Raw genomic sequence first — 18,708 nt, 5'->3', positions numbered from 1 at the left:
TATTTCTATCACCATTGAGACATTTCTTTTAATATAAAAGTTAATGTCCAACGAAGTTTTCCTAGTTATGAGGCTATAACTTGATACGGTCAGTGAACCGTGCCTCAGGGCTATACGTTTGCACATGTTGTGCTAGCCCTTTCCAGGATCTCACACTTCTGCTAGTTGTTCCTCCCACCTTATTAGGTTGATTATACAGATTGAATTGGGTGTGTTGATACTGTGATTTCACGCTGATTTCTGCATCTACACCATCACACTTCACTGGTCTGGCTATCTATTGCTGCCAGTACATATTGGTATTTTAAGATTACCCGTCTAGGTATCATCTCCTCCAGATTTAGTATCGACAGTTTTACACTATTTGAGACTGCCGGTTTTATACATATAAGCACTGCCTGATTATAGGTTTGCGCTTTGTTCTGCAGGAGTTGATCTATATAGACTGAAGCTATATACCAGTGTGTTTAGGTGTAGTGTTTCTTTTTACCTTCTTTCCGTATATGTACGTAATACGGTAAATACGGTAACATATTTGGTATGTAATTCGGGGGTGACCCTGGACTTGTTTACCACACCCCTCTGTACAACTACTATTTTACCTTTATTATTGATATATTAAATTATTTTAGTTTAGAACACAATTAGGATTTTTACAGTTTCTAGCAGGAGCTCTCTTGCATGCGCCTTCTCTCGCGCACACACTCTTTCACGCACTCTCGCGTGCGATCTCACTCTCTTGCACTCTGTCACGCGCTCGTGCGGGCACTCGTGCTCTCTTGTGCACTTTTGTACACTCGCTCTCACATTTGCTGTCGCGCGCAGAGGCACTCACATGAACACAATCGCGCACGCGCGCACATACACACAGATACATCCTCATTCACACACTCCCACGTGCTCTCACATGCTCACACCGACACACATGCGCGCGCACACACAGACACTCACATATGCACATTCACTCTCACACACAGATACTATTTTGCACACTCGCGCGCACACACACACTCACAGAGACACTTGCATACGCATAGACATTGTCACACACACTCACGTGTGCTTGCATACTCACGCACACAGACGTGAAACTCACACACTTGCACACACTCGTGCACGCACGCATACTCTTGCACACTCGCACACTTGCGGATCCACATAGACACTATCTCGCTCGCACGCATACAGACACTCTTGCGCGCACGCAGACAGACACTATCTCAGACGCATGCACAAAGAAACCATCTACCGCGCACGCACACAAACTCGCACGCACAAAGACATTTATCTCGAGCACACATGGCACTATCTCACGCACACACAAACACCATTTAGTGCGCACACACACACACTGTCACGTGTGTGTGTGTGTGTGTGTGTGTGTATGTATATGAAAATGTAAATACTGTAACAGTATGTAAAATACTTTCAATGTTTTAAATGTTTCACACAGAATATTTCAATATATATATATATACTGTATATGTATGTGAAGTGTTTATTTAATCATAACTAGCAAGAAACACAAGAAAAACAGCAAGAAAGCTTTGAGTCGACATGAAATTGAAATGCAAAGTTATGGGTGGCTAGACCTACAGCCCTTGGGTTTTATTCTACATTGTAGTATTCACACTGTTTTTGATTTAGAAATAAAAACACAATGGGGCAGTTTTATGATCCAGAGGCTAACAATTCTGCATTATCACAACATTGATCATTTGTATCCTTGAAATTAATGCTTTTTTTTATTTGTATTACCTCCAGAATATTGTTTTCCTGGTTCTTAAGGCAAGGATCAAGTTGGAGAACATCTATTTAATTATGGGGTGACACAGGTTCAGAGCTGAATAAATACAAAACATGGTTCACACGTTAACTAAAAATGAAGCAGTGATATATTTCTGTTATCTGGTTGCGTCCTAAATTTGCAAATCAAGCAATATCCTACGTGTGAGTTTTTTTCTTCTTTTTTTTTTAAATAAACCAGTTCTGTACTATGAAAAAATACTCTTACCATTTTTTTTTTAAACAATTTTTTATGTATTCTAATGTAGCAAGCACTTTGTTTCTATAGAAATCTTTTACAAAGTCTCTTCCTCTTGTGAGACAGGCTCTGGCATTTGAGCCCTGCCCTCTTTCTAGCAGTGCCCCAATTGTATCTTCCACACAGAACTTTGCATCGTGTGGGTTCTTTGCAGCAATAACTGAATTAAATAACCCAGAGCACAGTGATCGATTACAGGAGAACGGATCGATCTGCAACTTAGCTAGTCACTTGTCAGAGTGCAGATTGTATTGATGCACCTATCGAATGGAAAAAATACAATTTAAAAAACGGCAGCTTTAGCACAATAACAAAATTAAACTGTAATGACAAACCTTCGGAGAGTTGGTGGGCAGGAAAACAAAATGGAGCAGAATATTTGTTTAACTGGAGTTTCGATGGGTAAGAAGTGACCTCGTTGGCAGCACAAACCATACTAAATATAATGACAAATGCTGTAAATTGAATACTAGTGCTAGAAATCCATATGGGTGCTTCCTTCTATTATCCAGGTCTGAGCAGCAAGCACACAGAAATACACATCTGCACACAGCAACAAAACAAAGTGTATTCACAGAGACACCGCTCATATAAACGGGATGTGTATGACACATCAAGGCTACGGAATGTAACACTCATTTAGGAGGACAAGATCAGCCTTGGTTTTGACAATATGATAGACTATATAATTTACTCTAATTAGTTATTTAATAATACCACACACCAGTGGAGATGCTGAAGCACGCAGTTATTTTGATGGGAACGGCTCTCTATCTGACCCTCGAGATAGCGAGTACTATCGTGCTGTACTGCGTTACTGCCTCCTCCCTCTATATACATTGAAAGCCATCTCTCCCAGTCTTTGCTGTGACACTGCAGGGGGGAACACCCACCTCTCCTTGTTCTTCTTCACCATTTTTGTTACCTAGGTCTTTAAGTATAACCCACAGCTCCGTTATACTTGAGATTGGAATGTTTTAGGCTAAATCGGTGAAATGAATATGGTAATAAATCATTGATTACAATCAGTCGCTTTTTACCAATCGTAAAACAATGGATTCATGCGATACCTATGAAAATGATGCTGTAATTACATTTCTGCATTCTGAATAATTGAGTTTTAATCTTGCAGACATGCTGTTAGATAAATTGGGAGCACTACTAGACAGAGGAGCATGTACAGGGGAGTAGATTAAAGAGACAAACCAAGCAGGGGTTTTCATTTTTTTTATATGGATTGAAGCAGGGATCCCCAGAGCTAAAATTAATGGGGTTCAGCTCCGGCGACCCCCTGCTTCAAGCCTGTCTTAAAAAAAATGAAGAAATAAAATCCTGACTTGGATGGCTCCTTTAATCGCTCCCATCCTGCTATTTGGCAAGTCTGTTGATGCAGGAGAATGTTCCCCATTGAATCTTCAGTAAGTTTTGTGGGAAACATAGACAAAGCCTGGAAGACAATCATACATTTCTCTAGTCAAAGAATCAAACACTATAGGGAAGTAGCAGTAAACCTTCTTTGGGGACAAGTCCATGTGCTTTAAATGTACTTTGCTTCTTTCTAAATCCTGGACAAATCACAGATAACCAATATTATCAAAGCTTGCAGAAAACACTGATGTTGACACTGGGGGAGCCCCAAAAGCTGGAACATAAGAAGAACTCTGGTGCAGAATTGGGATCCACAAGAGCGGAATATCAGAAAAGCCCCTAATTGCAGCGCACTCGCAGTCCTTTCCAAGCTAATGGAATGATTGAATAATAGCACTGGCCATACTGTATAGGTGGGGAAGACCTAGCTGGAGTGGAACTAATAAAGTATATATCTAGACAGAGAAATGGTGAGATGAAACCTCCAGTTCAAGACCGTCTGAAAGAGTGTAGAATTAGTACAGATCCACATACAGTGAAGTTCAGGGCGTATCTGAAAGGTGCGAAGATAACAACCACCAAGCACGTGAATGAACAGGACAAAGCCCAGAACACCAAGGAATGTCTCGGACGACAAGTGTGTGTGCAAGTGACAAGTGAGGGTGTGTGGTAAGAACCCTGTGCTAACTAGGGGAACAGTGGTGAGTGAGACACACAATGGAATCACAAAAAGATGTGCGGTGAAGAAAGAGAAAGAAGTGTGTAGTAAAATCTTACTCCCTATGTAATGCCTGTCTCTAATAGTCAAAATGGGCTAATCATTAAAAAATGGAGAGTGCTCCCTATATGAGAAATACCTGCTTGAGGGGGTCAAAAAGCAGGTTACGGATCAGATGTTTTTTTTAAATTAGCGCGACCCCGTTATAAGGTGGTCTGATCGGGTGGCCCCCAAGGACCACGTTATAACGGGGTTCAGCTGTATTATGAACCAGGCTATGGAATCTCCCAATGTATGGCCGCATAAACCAGCCTGTGTTAAAGGTGCATGTACACACAATGAGGTATACAATCAGCTTTTCTGTCAAAATCCATTCTATTTTTTAGCGTCCTTGTTATTTCCATTAGGATTAAGTATAGTTACATAGTAGATGAGGTTGAAAAAAGACACGTCCATCAAGTTCAACCTATGCTAAATTTAGACGATAAATGCTTTATCCTATATCCTTACTTACAGTACAGTATATTGATCGAGAGGAAGGCAAACAAAAAAACCCAGTGAAATATTATCAAATGATATCTCACAAGGGGAAAAATAAATTCCTTCCTGACTCCAATATTGGCAATCAGATTACTCCCTGGATCAACATCCTTCCCATGTTTACTTATTTTCTTTATATCCCTGTATAGCTTTCCTTTAAAAAGGTTGGACATCTTTTTTTAGAAAGATATCTACCATCACAGTCTCCATGGGTAATGAATTCCACATTGTAACTGCCCTTACTGTAAAGAACCCTTTCACTTTGTTGCTGAGGAAATCTCATTTCCTCCAACCTTAAGGTATGACCCTGTGTTTGTACTGTCCTTGGGATGAATAGTGATTTATATACAGTAAAAAGATTCGTTATAAGCTCTAGGTAGCAAGATACTGTGGGACACACTTCAGACACCAGCCTTCGTCCCCCAGGTAATCATAAGAGTGCTAACATCTGTACCAGCAAACTGCAAGAGAAGGGTAAAATTTGGGGAAAGTGGAAGGTTAATTACGCGTAAAAGTTGTCAGAAGTATTGTTGAAGAGCGGAAACGCGATTCATTCTTTTTTTAAAGCATTGCATTCTATTAGTGCAATAGCTGTGCAAACATCCGAAAGCCAGGGGATGTATCTTGCATTTTAGGTGCTGGTTATGTGAAATCAATTTATTGCTCAGAAGGATTTATAAGGGCAGCAGTAAATTGTGAAACAATAGTTTTTTTTATTTTTATTTCTAATTCTAATTTTTTTTAGCTATGACATATACTCCATCTGCCCGTGTCTAATGCAGCATTTATTTTTGATCTTGGAGGTTCTTCATTGTGTGCGGATGCTTTAGTGTATATTTCACAACATCTGTAAAGCTTTTAATCATTGTGCGGATTAGTAAAATACTTTTATTCTCTCTTGCATCTGACATTATTTAAAGATTGGATGTGTTTCATCATTATATGTGTCTGATAACAGCAGGAGCTGAAACCAAAGCATTGATTTTCCTTTGAACAATAGAAGTATGATCTGCTTGCCTAAGCGGCAGCTTATTGCAGGCTTTATTTTCCCTTTTATTCTTTTGACTAATTTTCCTTATACAAAGAAAACAATGTTTTAGGAGTTTGCCAAACTGTTTTCCATTTTCTGAGCAGATTTAGCTGCATCTCATCATCCTTCCGGTTCTGTATTCTAAACATATATGCTTATTTTGCAAGGCGTTTGATGCCAAGCTTGTGAAACTGGAGCTGCGAATACTTATTTTTAGCGGTTATTGCGATGAATAATCATTTCACAGCGTTTGCTGGCGGCAGGTACTTTTACATCTGCAGTTCATACACTGCTTGATCTTTTAGAAACCTCTCAAATTAACTAAAAACGGATGTTGACTCGCTTCGTCCTATTTAATATTAATAATAGGTTGTTAATTCTTTGTGAATCCAAGGGTAATTGGAAACACAAACATCGTTTTATTTCTCTGGAGTCGTGTTATTGCTATTTTTGTGATCTCTCGGGTCGGAAGGCCCTCCTCTGATGTAGGACAAAGTGCTCCCAATGTTCTCCACTTCTTATAGGTCTACAGAACCCAAGCGTTGTCCAGAAGTCACATGACATTCAGAGAACATCTTAAAGACGTCTAGTATGCAGCCCTTCTAATGTCCTCAGAATGCAAAGAGGTCTAATGCTTTCAGTGCTACAGGCCCCTCCAGCAAGTTGTAACCACATGATGGCACCTTCCCAATCACATGGCCGCGATGTCACCGCCATGATGCAAACGGAAGAGGTGGGCCTTCTCTTTCTTTCAGATTGTGTTACCCGCTTAGAGCAGTGAACTTAACCGCTCCTAGAAAATGAGTACAAAAGGCATGATGTTCACTGAACGTCACAAGGGCCCCCAGAGGGCCGGCTATCGTGCCGTTCAGTGATCAAAGCGGCACTCAACCAGTTAGGGTACCATTTCCTCTACTTGATTTTTTTACTTTTTTTTATTAAGATTCCGCCTTTTTAAAAATGATGTAGCCCCCCTGTGGGAGTTACAATATGGGTTAAAGGAATGATATGCTAGGCCTCTGCCACCTCTAGAATAAGGTGTTTACCAATAAACAGGCCGAGGGTTAACTCCGCCCCTTTTCTACCCAGTGACGGGAAGATGATAAATAGGAGAGCAGGAGGATTCTACCCTCAGACCTCTGGAGGAGAGACACTGGAGAGGTCTCACCTGTATATAGCAATGTAAATAAATAGTATAGGGTAGCCAGCCCTTTGTTGTTTTGTAGATAGGGAAGTGTCCTTGTAGTTACGTTCCCTAGAGTAAGGAAGTAGGTAAGTACAGCCCTCCCTCCCCCCATCCCCCCCCCAAAAAAAGGACAGACATTAGTCCCCTAGGAGTTGCCCAATCTGTAGCCTGGGGGCTATCCTGATAGAGAAGCAGGCCTGTGGTGAGCATCCCCAAAGGACTGAGGAGGGCGATTATATCCCTGTGGTGAGCATCTCCAAGAGAATGAAGTAAGACAGGCTATCCCTGTGGTGAATACCCTCCCCCAGGGAAGGAAATAAGCCAGGACAAGTGGACCATGCTCTCTGTTACCCTATTCAGGAAACATGAAAGAGAGAGTGAAATAATGCAGAGACAAACAGTCCATTATCCCCAGATGGGATATTCAGGATATCTCAAGTAAGGACCAATATCTGAATAAATAGATATACCGTACTAAGAGAAGAATCATCATAATGGTGTTGTTTAAGTAGCCCGTTCAAATGATGTGCCTCTTCAGGGATGCAATAATGCACCTGGAGAAGAAGTTGTAACATAATTTATAAATAAAGCCTCTCTTGTTTAGAATGACAAAGTTCCTGACGCCCATCTTTGCCATCTGCAATTACACCCAGCCTGCGCGGATCAGCACCCCAGTCAAACGGAATGCACTCTGGGTGACCAATAGCAAAGACATGTACGTAAACTCGCTTATAGCTGGACAGCGAGGGTCACATACACACATACATACATGTGTGTAAAATAAATATATATGTGTGTGTGTGTACAGTATATGTATATCTCCCTCTCTCTCCCTCTCCTTGAGCTCTACTTTCTGCTCTCCTGCAGGAGATACATGGCATAAATGCACTGCTCACAGAAGTATCCCAGTGTCTCGTTTTTGTCCTGGGACACCCTGGCAGCCGTGTCAGGAAAAGTACACCTCGTTTCTGAAAAGCATTACAACTTGGGTTAATCAAAGTACATATTATTATTATTAGAATGTATTTAGTATGTGCTAAATTCCATAGCGCAGAGCGATTGGGGCCTGCTGACAATAACAATAATATGCTAATATTAAGATACACCGGCAGTGTCGGATTTAAAGAAAAAACGCACGCTTGGCCAGTTACCTTGTGCCGCCCTCCAGCGTGCGACATCACGTTGCCGGCTGCGCATGTGCAATCGGCGCTTGCCCGACTGGCAAGCTCCGATCACGCACCTGCACGAGTGGCTGGCAAGCGTCTATCGCACATGCCGCCCTCCCCGGCTTCAAAATGTTGCTGCTTTAGGCCCGGGCATAATGAGAAATTCGCCACTGTACACCGGTACAGTAATTAAGGAGAGGGTCCTGCTTAAAGGTGCTTGCAATTTAAAATGAAAGGAAAGTGGAAAGATAAGGTACAGGGGTAGAAGTAGTGTATATTTCTAAAAGCTACTTGCGGTGTAGCTAGCAGCTGGGGTAGTCTTTTCTTTGATGGTTGTTATGTTCGAGGCATGAAAGAGAGCATTGAGGAGTTCACGAGGTTGATGCTTCCTTGAAGTGAGTTTTCAGGTCATCCTTAAACATATGAAGAGCGTAAAGGATTGTAATGTTGCAGGTAAGTGAATTGCTTATGTGTGAGGCAGCCTGGGAGAAGTCTTGGAAACAGGACAGTGAGGAGGTTAAGATGGAGATGGAAAGGAGGATATCATGGGGCAGAGGATATCATGGGGCAGAACGGAGAGAGGGGAGTATTTGGATGAGATGTAAGGATGGTTACCATGGTGGAGAACTTTGTATATGAGGACAAACATCTTTAATTTGGTTTTGGATGACTAGTAACTAGTGTAGAAATGTGGGTAGGTGTGAAGGCAGCACAATATCTTAAGAAAAATGACTAGGGGCAGGGACAAATGGGAGAGAGGACAATCGGCGAGGGGCGTAAGCATTTTGAGGGGATTTACATTTTGGGATGAGAAACTGGTGGGTTCTAACACTATGGAGGTGGCATTGGCAGGATTTGGCGAGGGGCTGTGGCCTTAATGATATATCAAAGAAAAATGGTTATTCCATACTCGTAGGGAGAACTCAAAACAATGACACTGAGATTAAAGCAGGGAGCGTGGTTCCATTCCCAGTGACCTTGGTCAAGTCACTTACTCAACCTGTGCCTCAGGCACCAAAATCATAGATTGTAAACTCACCTGGACAGGGACAGTGTCTGTACAAATCCTATGTACAATGCTGCCTACTGCGCACTATACTGTAATTGTGAAGTGCTTTGAGTCCCATTGGGAGAAAAGCGCTACATGAAATAAAGTTATAATTACATAGAAATCTCACCTATAGGATGTTGGCAACCCTAGAGTGCTAAACTCTTTGCTTTGTGTCCGTTTCTGGTCTGGATAAAATACTGCAGGTAAAACTACCGTTATTGTCATTCTTCCCAGAAAGTTGGGTGTGACATTGCAAATAGTTGAGATACTGTACTTTGACCTGCAGTGCTGCCACAGTTCTACATTGCTGACAGGAGTTAGACAAGCGAATACTAGATTGATGGATATTTGACTGTGATGAATGTCTAATTTCTGGCATTGCCTCCACTGCTGTGTCCTATGCCATAATGACAGCACAATCTATTGTGACATGTTATCCACGTGTATGCCGGTTGTCTCAGGAAGCAGGTGGTAGGGAAATCGGCCTCACCCTCCTGAGAAATCAATGTAGCTATTGAGAATCACCTAAGCGCATACTGTATCGGAATGGGACATTTGGGCACGACTAAATAGCCTTTGATTCGCCGCTGGGACATCTGCCGCCGGCTGCTTCGAAGGTAACTTTTATTATTGGTTAGGGTAGGGGGTTTTAGGTAAGGGATTAGGTTAGTGGGTTTTAGGGTTGGAGTTTTTAGGGTAAGGGCTTAGGGTAGGAGGTTTTTAGGGTAGAAGTTCTTGGGGAAGGAGGTTTTTAGGGTAGGAGGTTTTAGGGTAAGGGCTTAGGGTAGGATGTTTTTAGGGAAGGAGGTTTTTAGGGTAAGGGCTTAGGGTAGGAGGTTTTTAGGTTAAGGTGGTTTAGTTTAGCGGTCAGTGGCGAAGTGGCCAGTGTAGGCTGAGACTGTGCTGTATTTCTTCCCATTATGTATATTATTGTGTGTGGGTGGATTACCGGTGATGAGTGAGTAACGGACACAATTTGATGAGAATTTACAGGTGGTTTATTTAGTCCACAGACTTATGCAGACAACATGGTATGGGAACACTGTCAATTTTAAGGCAAAGTAACAAAATAAAAGAAAACCTACTCCACACAGGAGGCTAACTAAACAGAGTAACCGCCCCAATTGCTAGAACTGGCCTGCTAAGCTGGTTCCCAGTCAAACACCACCCAAACTGGACAGTCCTCACCCTCCAGAAGTATAAAACCCTATTAAGCATAGTCTTGTCCAAAGGTAGGGTTGCTGTCTCACGGGACTCCAGGCTAACAGTCTCCTCTCAGGCCTCTGTGTCAGAGACTGACTGTGTTTTCCAGCTGCCTTTAAGCCCAGCAGCTCAGGCTAATTGATTACAGCTGGAGGCCAGCAGAAGCGAACCCAATGCGAACAGCAAACGCAGTGCTGGATTAAGGGGCTGGCTGGCTGGCCGGGCCCTTGCCCGGGGCGCCAACCGTAAAGAGCCTCTACATTTAGAGATGACACCCGGGGGGTGGGCGCGCGCAGGACTTGGAGCGGCGGCAGCAGCAGCAATGCGGGATATTGACAGAGCAGTGTCGCGGGATGGGGCGCTCCACCAATATCCCTTAGTGCTGCGATGCTCCAGGTCCAGCGCTTGCCGCTCCGATGCTCCATCGTTAAATATCCCTCGACATTTACGAGGCTTTGCAGGACTCCGACATTTAAAGATGGCGCCGGTCCAGATGCATTTTCATGACAACAGGACGTCATGTGGCCACGACACTGCAGGAGGAGGGGCAACCTACCCCCGGGCGTGCTTCTCCCTCGCTCCTGCACTGAGCACATGCTCCATTCTTCTGCGGACATAGACAAAGTCTATGACTCTCTCACATGCCATTTCTCAGGGGTGGCCAAACTTAGTCCCCAAGACCCACCAACAGGCCAGGTTTAAGGTTATCTCTGCTTCAGCGCAGGTGGCTCAATCAAAATGACTGAGCCACTGATTGAGCCACCTGTTCTTAAGAAACGATGTCCTTAAAATAATAATAATAATAAAACCTGTGTTTTATAAAACATATAATACAATTAAAACCTGGGCTGTTGGTGGGCGGCTCTTGAGGTCTACGTTTGGCCACCTGTGTGCATATGTATAATGGTGACTTGAACAGTGCTGCACTTTTAATTGCACTGTAACCTAGCTGTAAAGTGATTGACAAGTCTGCTGCAATGCTCAGCAACAAGTGCCAGTGACATTTTTTTGAAACTATAGGGACTTCACGGAACATTGTAAGTAGGGATGCAGAGAGCAGAGCTATTCTAAATGATTAATGACAAATGGGCATTTGTATTGCATGACTACCTGTTACATTTGATTTAGAAACATAACCTGAATTCACCTGAAAACTGTATTTAGCAAAGGGCAATCATACGAATGAATTTTGCCTGACGGGTATGAATTGTGAAGCAAGTTTGAATGCATGTTTATTGTTTATTTCGAACTAGCCATGCACTCGGACATCAGAATACATGGAGTTTATTTATTTATTTATAAAATATTTTACCAGGAAGGAATACATTGAGTTTCCTCTCGTTTTCAAGTATGTCCTGGGCATAGAGTTAGGATGATAAATAGTACATGGTTACAAATACAGTTACATAAGTGAACAGGGTATACGTTATATACAAGACATTGCATGCACCGTTAAAGAAAATATATATTATAGGTATATGTAACCGTTACAGACCAGATGAAGATGTGAGACAGCTTTAGTTTTGAAAGAAATTAATCTGGTGGTGGATGTAAGAGTCTCTGGTAGTTGTTCCAGTTTTGTAGTGCACGGTAAGAGAAGGAGAAGTGGCCGGATACTTTGTTGACTCTTGGGACCATGAACAGTCTTTTGGAGTCAGATCTCAGATGATAAGTGCTGCATGTGGTAGGGTTGAGGAGCTTGTTCAAGTAGATGGGTAGCTTGCCCAGAAAGTATTTGAAGGCAAGACGGGAAAAGTGATGGATTTCAGGAGCTTAAAGCAGCCAGTACCATCTAGTATTTGGCCATGGACTATTGCTGGCATTTTATTGTTATTATTTATTATTATTTATAAAATATTTTACCAGGAAGTAATACATTGAGAGTTACCTCTCGTTTTCAAGTTTGTCCTGGGCACAGATTTAAGACAAATAATACATGGTTACAAATACAGTTACATAAATGAACAGGGTATACATTATATACAAGACATTGCATGCACAGTTAAAGATAATATATATTATGGGTGTATGAAACAGTTACAGACCAGATTAAAATGTGTGACAGCCTTAGATTTGAAAGAACTTAAACTGGTGGTGGATGTGAGAGTCTCTGGTAGTTGTTCCAGTTTTGTAGTGCACGGTAAGAGAAGGAGAAGTGGCCGGATACTTTGTTGACTCTTGGGACCATGAACAGTCTTTTGGAGTCTGATCTCAGATGATAAGTGCTGCATGTGATAGGGGTGAGGAGCTTGTTCAAGTAGATGGGTAGCTTGCCCAGAAAGTATTTGAAGGCAAGACGGGAAAAGTGAACTTTACGCCTAGACTCAAGTAATGACCAATCTAGTTCTTTGAGCATTTCGCAGTGATGTTTGTTGTAGTTGCATTGGAGAACAAAACGGCAAATTGAATTGTAGAGGGTATCAAGTTTACTAAGGTGAGTTTGGGGTGCAGAGCCATATACTATGTCTCCATAGTCGATAATTGGCATTAGCATCTGTTGTGCAATACGTTTTCTGACCAGCAGACATAGGAAGGATTTGTTCCTGTAAAGTACACCTAGTTTGGCATAGGTTTTGGATGTCGGGGTATCAATGTGCACCTCGAATGTTAAGTGGGAGTCAAACCATATGCCCAGGTATTTAAAACTAGTAACAGGAGTTAGGGTGGTGTTCGCGTTGGTTCTGATCTGGAGCTCAGTCATTGGAAGCTTTAAAAATTTAGCCTTGGTCCCAAATACCATTGTTACAGTCTTGTCAGTGTTTAAAAACAGTTAGTTTGTTTTGGGAAATCCAGTTTTCGAGTCGCAAAAAGTCAGACTGAAGTATGTGTTGAAGGTCAGAGAGGCTATGGCTGTGTGCAATTAGGATTGTGTCATCCACCTACATGTGTATTGAAGCTTCCTTACAAGCTGCGGGAAGATCATTGCTGAACACTGAGAAGAGTAGGGGCCCCAGAACAGAGCCTTGCGGGACACCACAGGTGATATCCAGGGGGTTGGAGTTAGAGCCTGAGATGGACACATGTTGGGATCTACCTGATAGGTAGGAGTTATACTAAAAAGCAAACATTCTGAGAGAGGAATCCTTGTCTGTAGGAAAGTTATATCGTTAATCATTCACTTTGAATGGCTGGTAATAGTTGTCAAAGGGGTAGTTCCATGTTTATTTGTTCTCTTCATCATACTATACAAGAGGGTGTCTGTTCTCACCTCTAGTGATTTCCCTGCTCACTGATTTTACTTTTTTTAACAAAAAAACTAGCACAAAACCTAAATTAAAATGACTGCTATAAGCACTTTTCACTTAGACCCATTAACTCAGTGGTAATATTTAAAATGATTAACAATCGTTATTTTCGCGTGTCGTGAGGCAATTAATGAATTCTTTGATCTGAAATATAGATGATTTTTTGGTGAATCGGTGAATTCTTTTGTGGTGTTAACTGATGTGCATGCCTTGTACCTAACACACGGATATGATCCTAGTGTTCTAGGTGCAAGCTATGTTCTGGTAGGTGTGAGTTGGAAGTGGCTATGTACAAGCTTATCCTTGAGATTACGTGTTCTTCTACATACCATATTGGGGGTGGTGTTAAGGACCTTTGTGAGATCACTACCCTTAATCAGTATAGGCCAATGTCTCTGAAGGATATTATGAATAGTCCCCCATGGACTGTTAAAGGTGTCAATAAACCTTATTGTGTCCTTTGTTGGGGCACCCGTCTTTTGATTATCAGTCAGCCTTTAGGTTCTGGGGGTAGTTAAGGCTCCACCTTTTTGATGATTCTCTGGCTGTGGCCACGTACCTGGAAACGGTTGCTTATGTCTGCCACCTGCACTCTGAATTCTTTCAGTGACGAGCAATTCCATCTGAATCGCAGGAACTGACCCGTCGCTATGCTGTTAATCATGTGCCCCGGGTGGTGGCTTTCAGCCCTAAGAAGGCTGTTCGTAGAAGTAATCGTAGAATGGGGACCAATCACCCCCGGGGTGCTACTAAAATACCTGTGGATAAGGTAATCAACCATAGAACAGTCAAAAAGTAGATAGAACTGACCATATATAATTCCTGTAAAGGACTGTTCCATGGCACTATATAATGTGGTTTACACAGGCAGGTAATGGTGTTGACTCTGTGTGGGGGATGGAGGAGGGGGGAACCAGGGGAATGAGATATCTGCCCAATGTGAAAGAGCAATCCCTGTATGTGCGCAGCAATCCCTTAACCTCCTCCTATGTAATTCTCCTATTCTGAAGACACTGCACAATATCCTGTACACCCACTGGCCACTTGTAACAGAACATATACTGTACTTGATTGGTAGGTAATATACTCACTACTTTGAATTCTGTCCATCTCATGAGGCGTGCTTCGCACCCAAGGTAAACAGCAACAATAGAAAAGAACTGGAACAAGCACTGCGAAAAATCCGGGCTGGAGGCAGTGGTAAAAATAAGGCGAATTTATTCAGGCATGATGCCTCGAGACATATAACAAACAGCAGGCTCCTCGGACGCGTTTCTTGCCGACAGGCACTTTATCAAAGAGTTCGTAGAAGTAGCCTTCCTAAAGATGGTGGTTTCCAATCTACCCTCCTGATTTTTCGTGATCATTAGATCTAGGAAATCAATAAGTTCACGGTTCAACTGATAAGTCAATTTCAGATTGTGGGTTCGTATTTAGTGTTTCAATCAACATTCGTAGGAGATCCTCATACCCCTCCAGAGTAACAGAATATCGTCTATCCACAATTGAACATGTTCTGTAAACACCTCAAGGTCCTCCTTGTAGACCACAGTCTCCTCCCACCAGCCAAGATACAGATTGGCGTAGGTGGGAGCACATGTGGTCCCCATGACAGCCCCCTGTATTTGGTGGTAGTACCTATGATTTAAACCAAAAACATTTTTTTTGTTAAGGTAAAGTCCAGAAGTTTGAGGATGAACATGTTGTGCATGTTAAGAGTAGTAGTTTCTCGACCAGAGGAAATGAGAAACCACATGCATGTTATGTGGGATGCAACTGTACAGCTAAGCCAACAAATAGTGTGTGAATCGAATGTGATATCATCAAGTTTCAACAATACATCCATTGTGTCGTGTAGGTATGAGGGTAAGTAGCACACGAAGGGGCGCAAGAATCTATCTGGGTATACACTCGTTAGACGTGAGGTTCTCCATGCCCAAAAAAATGGCTCTATCCGGAGGAGGGGTAGTACCCTTGTGAATTGTGGGCAGATAGCAACGTTTTACCATCTTAGGTGTTTTGATAGCAATAAAGTCAAGTTCGTTCTTGGAGATAACCTTATTTTCTAAACCGTCTTTTAATATCAGTGACCGTTCTTTTTGGAATGTATTGGTGGGGTCAGAGTTAAGTGTAATGTAACACTTGGCGTCTGATAGAAGTCTTACACACTCCTTGGCATATGCATTCGTATCAAGGACCACCACATTGCCCCCTTTATCGGAGGGCTTGATAACAATTGTGCCATAATTTTCTAGATCTTTAAATGCCATGTATTCACGGTAACTCAGATTATGTTTACCTTTCTTGCATGTTAAATCAACTAAATCTCTAGTTACCATTCCAGTGAATACATCCACGTTGGTGCTAGACGCCATAGGAGGCATAAATGTGGCTTTGGTCTTTAGGTCTGTGAATGGACCTTAACCTTGCGGTCTCTTACTCTCCTCGTGAAGACAATTCAAGACCCTGACACAGGCTGAATCCCGATGGTCGAAGTGTTCATATGGTGTATTGGCACTACTGAGTTGACATTGAAAAATGTATGCAACAATAGTTTTCTCGAAGAATAAATTTAGGTCTTTGACACACTCAAATGTGTCAATTTTTATTGCTGGGACAGAATGATAGACCTTTTTGATAACACCTTAATATGATCGTCATTGAGTGTTTTCTCTGAGAGATTTATCACCTGGGCTGTCTCTGTGTTGTTTCCCTGTTGGGTTTCTTCGACCCCTGTTCTCTGAAGGCTCATCTGTTTCTGTCTCTCAGAAAATCGATCCGCCCCCTCCTTGTCTTTCTCTTACGGGAATAGTGTCGTGACCAGCCTGATCTAAAAAAGAGGATGTAGCTAGTAGAGGAAGAGGACGGTACCTATTCTCTGGGTGATCAGGGTGACTCGCTGAATGTTCCCACTCTGTTGATGAATCTAAGGTTCTAGCATTTTGTCTCAGTCTGGTACAATTGATTTTGTATCTAAAGATTCTATCCTCTCTGCAGATTTCAGAGTCGCGAATTAACTTCTTCTGTTTTCTGTCCTTCATGTCGGACATAAGACTTTTTTTTTTCTTCCAATTAATTTTCTCAAGACCCTTAAATACAGTGTATTTCTGCCAGATATGTATATCTTTCAATAGTGTATTTCTCTGAATTTACAGTTTCTTATTTTTATATTTTCAAAATCTATCAGTAGTGTCATCAACTCAGCAGAACATTTGAGAAGGGTATTCTCCCAGGCCTTAATAAAGGTATCATCAGTAATCTGAGGGGGGGGGGGGGGGGGGAGAGGGGGAGTTTGGCTCTGAGTCCCTTTGGTACTAGTTCATATTTCATATAATTCTCAAGACTGGCCACCTCCCACCAGATTTTAGTCTGTGATCTATAAGTCCTATTGAGGTCAAAGAAACATTTATTAATATATTTTAGAGAAGAATTCTCTGGGCGTGCGGCGGTATTGGAGAAGATGTTTTGAGACTCATTTCTCCAAGCCCCAAAATTAGTCTTGTTGGCTAGAAAAACGGTCATAATAATGTCTTGATAAACAAAAAATTGTGGCTGCTGCTACAGGGCTGATAAACGGTTGTCCCAATAAATTTAAACTTCTGTCACTATTATTTTAAATTATTGTATTTTTTTAAATTTATTTTTTAACAATGATGGTAACATGAGGAGAATTGTATTTGGATGCAGCTGGAATAATATTAAAATTGTCATTATTTACATGTCCGATGTCTAGCAGCATATTTCTTCACGTTATAAGCGCACTGCAAAATATGTATTGTTTTCTGTGCACCAGAACTACTTCTTCAGCAGATATATAAAACAAAATAAAAAAATCACATTAAAAAGTGTTTACTGTGACAGGGAATCAAATTGTTTCGATAACTTGCTTTAGAGCGAGGAGGCGGACAAAAATAATGTATTAAAAATAACAGTCATAGAGATCTTTATCCATATGAATATGAGATTGCATGGTGAAGAGACTCCTGTCAACATAGGACGGTTTGTGAATGATATTCTACTTTTTTTCTTTTTCTTCAAAGAAACTGTACAGTATATTTACAGCAGCAGCAGTGAGACTCTAGTGAGACTGGAACAGAATAGCATAGTTTTTGTATATAGGCCTACAGTATAATTCCTTTGTTTAGAAAAATGTAAGGCCGTGTCCATAGTCCTGCCGATGTCGCACGCGCCACAAACAAAAGGCCGTACCTCAATGAGGATGGCCATAAAGCGCGCGTGCACATGAGCGATGTGGCGGCCGATTTTTCGCGAGACAAATGTTTTAAAATTTTGTCGCACAACGGTCGGGTCACGTGCAAGGTTCAGCCAATGAGGGCGACCCGCTCACGTGACATCACGGGCACGCCTTCGGTACGCCCTCCCCGACCCCCCACTCCCGTCGCACAATCCTACAGGCCACAGATCGCTTCTCGTACAGACGCACGTGAATTTCAGTTAACTTGGCAGATTTGCTGCTACTGTTTTTGGTTCTTTGACCAATATTTTCTTTTGGATGAGATTTAGTTTCAATAATTTTATATAAAAACTTTTTATTGACGTTTTATGCAATACAAACTTAAAATTTATACACCCCAAAAAAGGTAGTGTAGAATATACACGGAAAACAACAATACCCAAGATGTAGATAAATCATACAAAATGAAGGGATAATGTTATATAACATCCCTTTATAAATTCTAGCAGGGCGCTATATATATATATATATGTATATATGTATGAAAAACTCCTTTATTTATTTTAGATTTTGTTGGAATATTTTAGCACAATATAATTTTTCTTATGTAGTACACACAGCGCTGTACATAGAATTTTGCAGGCACAGCGAGCCGCGTCATTTTGAAGCTGCAGAAAGAAGGTGGAGGCAGCAGGAAGGCGGAGGTGGCTGCAGGTAAGGAACTTCCCATCAGGCCCGCCTCTGTGTATGGGGGCGGAAAAGTTTGCCGCCCCTCGCCTGGCCTAATTGGAAATCCACCACTCTGCTGAGGCACGGAAAGATAATGTGACTTGCTTAAAGTCACAAGGAGCTGGCGGAGGCTCCGCTGCTGCAAATTCAGAGTCGGTGTCTTTAGTCTCTGAGCCACTTCTTCAGCCTTATCAGAGACCTACAGTAAGCAACTAGAATGTTAATATGGGAGA

At 41.9% G+C, this 18,708-nt stretch overlaps 1 protein-coding gene across 4 annotated transcripts in view; it reads left to right on the top strand.

Annotated features, from left to right (window-relative positions):
- Positions 1–18,708, top strand: part of APBA1 (amyloid beta precursor protein binding family A member 1) — a 160,180-nt gene that overhangs the window by 19,695 nt on the left and 121,777 nt on the right. The window contains exon 2 of one of the 4 annotated variants that reach the window (XM_075597746.1): positions 6,225–6,433. The exons of the other annotated variants lie outside the window; for them this stretch is intronic. The gene's annotated coding sequence lies outside the window, so the exon portion shown is untranslated. The remainder of the gene's footprint in view (positions 1–6,224; positions 6,434–18,708) is intronic. 4 annotated transcript variants of the gene reach the window in all.

The sequence above is a fragment of the Ascaphus truei genome, chromosome 1, assembly GCF_040206685.1.
Source record: "Ascaphus truei isolate aAscTru1 chromosome 1, aAscTru1.hap1, whole genome shotgun sequence".
Lineage (NCBI taxonomy): Eukaryota > Metazoa > Chordata > Amphibia > Anura > Ascaphidae > Ascaphus > Ascaphus truei.
The sequence above is the reverse complement of the archived record's forward strand: the minus strand, read 5'-3'. Positions and strand labels throughout refer to the sequence as shown.